Consider the following 6,000-nt stretch of genomic DNA (forward strand, 5'->3'; position numbering starts at 1 on the left):
GGTCATGGTGCCTATGGTACAAGGTATTGAGAACTTCCCAGGATCTTGTCTCTTTTGAGGTAATTTCTGCCTAGACAAGTCATCTAGTTCTTTGGTGAGCAAAGGGGGTTCATCCTCCCAAGTCTCATTTCCAAATAACTTGTCATTTAGCTTCATGATTGCTCCAAGGTATTTAGTAACTTGCTCTTCAGTGACATACTCATCCTCTTCAGAGGAAGAATACTCATTAGAGCTCATGAATGGCAGAAGTAAGTCCAATGGAATCTCTATGGTCTCAGTGGGAGCCTCAGATTCCCATAGTTCCTCATTGGGGAACTCATTGGAGGCCAGTGGACGTCCATTGAGGTCTTCCTCAGTGGCATTCACTGCCTCTCCCTCCTCTCCAAATTCGGCCATGTTGATGGCCTTGCACTCTCCTTTTAGATTTTCTTCTGTATTGCTTGGAAGAGTACTAGGAGGGAGTTCAGTAACTTTCTTGCTCAGCTGACCCACTTGTGCCTCCAAATTTCTAATGGAGGACATTGTTTCAGTCATGAAACTTTGAGTGGTTTTGATTAGATCAGAGACCATGGTTGCTAAGTCAGAGTTACTCTGCTTAGAGCTCTCTGTCTGTTGCTGAGAAGATGATGGAAAAGGCTTGCTATTGCCAAACCTGTTTCTTCCACCATTATTGTTGTTGAAACCTTGTTGAGGTCTCTGTTGACCCTTCCATGAGAGATTTGGATGATTTCTCCATGAAGGATTATAGGTGTTTCCATAGGGTTCTCCCATGTAATTCACCTCTTCCATTGAAGGGTTCTAAGGATTATAAGCTTCTTCTTCAAATGAAGCTTCCTTAGTACTGCTTGGTGCATTTTGCATTCCAGACAAACTTTGAGAAATCATATTGACTTGCTGAGTCAATATTTTGTTCTGAGCCAATATGGCATTCAGAGTATCAATTTCAAGAACTCCTTTCTTCTGATTAGTCCCATTGTTCACAGGATTCCTTTCAGAAGTATACATGAATTGGTTATTTGCAACCATTTCAATTAGTTCTTGAGCTTCTGTAGGCGTCTTCTTCAGATGAAGAGATCCTCCAGCAGAGCTATCCAAAGACATCTTGGATAGTTCAGAGAGACCATCATAGAAAATACCTATGATGCTCCATTCAGAAAGCATGTCAGAGGGACACTTTCTGATTAATTGTTTGTATCTTTCCCAAGCTTCATAGAGGGATTCTCCTTCCTTCTGTCTGAAGGTTTGGACTTCCACTCTAAGCTTACTCAATTTTTGAGGTGGAAAGAACTTTGCCAAGAAGGCATTGACTAGCTTTTCCCAAGAGTTCAGGCTTTTTTTAGGTTGAGAGTCCAACCATGTCCTAGCTCTGTCTCTTACAGCAAAAGGGAATAGCATAAGTCTATAGACCTCAGGGTTAACCCCATTAGTCTTGACAGTGTTACAGATTTGCAAGAACTCAGCTAAGAACTGATGAGGATCTTCTAATGGAAGTCCATGAAACTTGCAATTCTGTTGCATTAGAGAAACTAATTAAGGCTTAAGCTCAAAGTTGTTTGCTCCAATGGCAGGGATAGAGATGCTTCTCCCATAGAAGTCGGGAGTAGGTGCAGTAAAGTCACCCAGCACCTTCCTTGCATTGTTGGCATTGTTGTTGTTTTCGGCTGCCATGTGTTCTTCTTCTTTGAAGATTTCTGTTAAGTCTTCTACAGAGAGTTGTGCCTTAGCTTCTCTTAGCTTTCGCTTCAAGGTCCTTTCAGGTTCAGGATCAGCCTCAACAAGAATGCTTTTGTCTTTGTTCCTGCTCATATGAAAGAGAAGAAAACAAGGAAATATGGAATCCTCTAAGTCACAGTATAGAGATTCCTTGAGGAGTCAGAGGAAAAGAAAAATGGAAGATAGAGGTAGAAAATTTGAACTTATCAAGAAAGATGTAGTTCGAATTGTGTATTAAGGAGTAGTGTTAGTCCATAAATAGAAGGATGTGAGAAGAGGGGAAGAAATTTTCAAAAATTAAGTAAAAGATTTTAAAAACATTTTGAAAAACACAAATTGATTTTCGAAAATCAAGAATAGAAAAGAGATCAAGTGATTTTTGAAAAAGATTTTGAAATTGGATATCAAAAAGATTTGATTGAAAACTATTTTGAAAAAGATGTGGTTAAGAAGATATGATTGATTTTAAGAAAATGTGATTGAGAAGATATGATTTGATAAACATTTTAAAAAGATTTGATTTTGAAATTAATGACTTGGCTATCAAGAAAAGATATGATTCAAACATTAAACCTTTCTCAACAGAAAAGGCAACATACTTGAAATGTTGAATCAAATCATTAATTGATGGCAAGTATCTTTGAAAATCAATTTTGAAAACATGTGATTGAAAAGATATGATTTGAAAAAGATTTGATTTTGAAAGGATTTTAAAAACTAAAAAAAATTTGATTTGAAAACAAAATCTTCCCTCTTGTGCCATCCTGGCGTTAAACGCCCAGAATGGTGCACATTCTGGCGTTTAACGCCCAAAATGCTACCCTTTTGGGCGTTAAACGCCCAGCCAGACACCCTGGCTGGCGTTTAAACGGCAGTCTGTCTTCTTCACTGGGAATTTTTGAATGCCCAGCTTTTTCTGTGTGATTCCTCTGCAGTATGTTCTGAATCTTCAATTCTCTGTATTATTGACTTGAAAAGACACAAATAAAAAATATTTTTGGGTTTTTAATAATAGGGAATAATCAAGTGCAACTAAAATCAAATAACAATGCATGCAAGACACCAAACTTAGCAGTTTGTATACTACTAACAAAATGAGAATGCATATGAGGCACATAAAACACTCAAGTCAAGAGAATTCAAAGATCAGAGCAAGTAAATCATCAAGAATAACTTGAAAATCACTTAAGACACATGAATGAGTGCAAGAAGAACAAAACATGCAATTGACACCAAACTTAATATTAGACTCTAGACTCAACAAGAAACATAAAATATTTTTTATTTTTATGATTTTGTAAATTTTTTTTTTGTGCTTTTTCGAAAATTAAGTGGAAAAAGATATCAAAATTCTTAGTGAGAATTCCAGGAATCATGCAATTTTTAGTCTAAGACTCCGGTCCAGGAATTAGACATGGCTTCACAGCCAGCTAAGCTTTCAAAGAAAGCTTCGGTCCAAAACACTAGACATGGCCAATGGCCAGCCAAGCCTTAGCAGATCACTGCTCCAACAACAAGATTGATAGAAATCAACAAGCTCTTGTGATGATAAGTTGAAACCTTGGTCCAATAGAATTAGACATGGCTTCACAGCCAGCCAGACTTCAACAAATCATCATGAAACTCTAGAATTCATCTTCAAAAATTCTGAAAAAAAAAATACCTAATCTAAGCAACAAGATGAACCGTCAGTTGTCCATGCTCGAACAATCCCCGGCAACGGCGCCAAAAACTTGATATGCGAAATTGTGATCAATACTTTTCACAACTCAAATAATCCCCGGTAATGAATCCAAAAAAACTTGGTGTTCAATACCATGGCATAAACACAACTTCGCACAACTAACCAGCAAGTGTACTGGGTCGTCCAAGTAATAAACCTTACGCGAGTAAGGGTCGATCCCACAGAGATTGTTGGTATGAAGCAAGCTATGGTCACCTTGTAAATCTTAGTCAGGCAAACTCAAATGGATATGGGTGATATACGAATAAAACATAAAGATAAAGATAGAGATACTTATGTAATTCATTGGTGGGAATTTCAGATAAGCGTATGAAGATGCTTGGTCCCTTCCGTCTCTCTGCTTTCCTACTGTCTTCATCCAATCCTTCTTACTCCTTTCCATGGCAAGCTTATGCAAGGGTTTCACCGTTGTCAGTGGCTACCTCCCATCCTCTTAGTGGAAATGTTCAACGCACCCTGTCACGGCACGGCTATCCATCTGTCGGTTCTCAATCAGGCCGGAATAGAATCCAGTGATTCTTTTGCGTCTGTCATAACGCCCCGCCCTCAGGAGTTTGAAGCTCGTCACAGTCATTCAATCATTGAATCCTACTCAGAATACCACAGACAAGGTTAGAAGCCAATAGTCACTATGCTAGAGGATATCTGGGTATACATAATGAAATGTTGTGCTGACAATAGAGACAGGATAGTGCCTTATAACAGAGAGGTGTTACCCCAAATTAGAATTAAGGTAGAAAAACAGGATGAACTAAGTGGGAATTGGGTGAGTGTGTATGCTGGACGTGATAAATATGAGGTCGTTAGCATCCAGGGAGGGAAGGAAAAATTTGTTGTTGATCTTAGGCATCACGAATGCTCATGTAGGAAGTTCCAATTGTCTGTTATGCACAGTGCACATGCAATGACTTGTATAAGAAAAATGTGCTTCAACATGGATAGCTATGTTGCTGACTACTATAAAAAGGCTGCATACTAAAGAGCGGATAATTTATACGCTTTTTGGCATTGTTTTTAGATAGTTTTTAATATATTTTATTCACTTTCTATTATGTTTTCATTATTTTTTATGCAAAAAATCATATTTCTGGACTTTACTATGAGTTTGTGTGTTTTTCTGTGATTTCAGGTATTTTCTGGCTGAAATTAAGGGACCTGAGCAAAAATCTGATTCAGAGGCTGAAAAAGGACTGCAGATGCTGTTGAATTCTGACCTCCCTGCACTCGAAATAAATTTTCTGGAGTTACAAAAGCCCAATTGGCACGCTCTCAATTGCGTTGGAAAGTAGACATCCAGGGCTTTCTAGAAATATATAATAATCCATACTTTGCTTGAGATGAGATCATGCAAACTGGCGTTTAACGCCAGCTTTCTACCCTATTATGGAGTTAAACGCCAGAGCTGACATAAAAACTGGAGTTAAACATCAGAAACAGGTAGCAACCTGGCGTTTAACTCCAAGAAAAGTCTCTACACAAGGAAGCTTCAATGCTCAGCACAAGCACACACCAAGTGGGCCCAAGAAGTGGATTTTTGCACTATTTATCTTAGTTTACCCATTTTCTGTAAACCTAGGTTGCTAGTGAGTATAAAAACTACTTTTAGAGATTCATTCAGCACCTCATGACATTTTACATCTGAATTTGTATCTTTGATGGCATGAGTCTCTAAACCCCATGGTTGGAGGTGAGGAGCTCTGCTGTGTCTCGATGAATTAATGCAATTACTTCTGTTTTCTATTCAATCACGCTTGTTTTGATTCTAAGATATTCATTCGCACTTCAACATGATGAATGTGATGATCCATGGCACTCATCACCATTCTCAACTTATGAACGCGTGCCTGACAACCACCTCCGTTCTACCTTAGATTGAGTGTGTATCTCTTAGGTCCTGGTTCACGAGTTTGATTGCTTCTCCTGACAACAAAGTGTTCATATCCGTGAAATCAGAGTCTTCGTGGTATAAACTAGAATTAATTAGCGGCACTCTTGAGATCCGGAAAGTATAAACCTTGTCTGTGGTATTCCGATTAGGATCTGGAAAGGGGTGACTGTGACGAGTTTCAAACTCACAAATGCCGGGCGTAGTGACAGTGTGCAAAAGGATCAATGGATTCTATTCTAACACGAGTGAGAATAGATAGATGATCAGCTATGCGGGAAACCGTAGAGGACCTTTTCCACTGAGAGGACGGATGATAGCCATTGACAACGGTAATCCACCAACATACAGCTTGCCATGGAAGGAACCTTGCGTGCGTGAAGAAGACAACAGTAGAAAAGTAGATATTCAGAAGACAGAGCATCTCCAAAACCTCAACCTGTTCCTCATTACTGAATCACAAGTACTTTTTATTCCATGTTATTTACTCTCTATAAACAAAATCATTTTTATCATTAATCTCCTGACTAAGAGTTACAAGATAACCATAGCTTGCTTCAAGCCGACAATCTCCGTGGGATCGACCCTTACTCACGTAAGGTATTACTTGGACGACCCAGTGCACTTGCTGGTCAGCTGCACAAAGTTGTGTATCACG

The sequence above is a fragment of the Arachis hypogaea genome, chromosome 1 (assembly GCF_003086295.3).
Source record: "Arachis hypogaea cultivar Tifrunner chromosome 1, arahy.Tifrunner.gnm2.J5K5, whole genome shotgun sequence".
Lineage (NCBI taxonomy): Eukaryota > Viridiplantae > Streptophyta > Magnoliopsida > Fabales > Fabaceae > Arachis > Arachis hypogaea.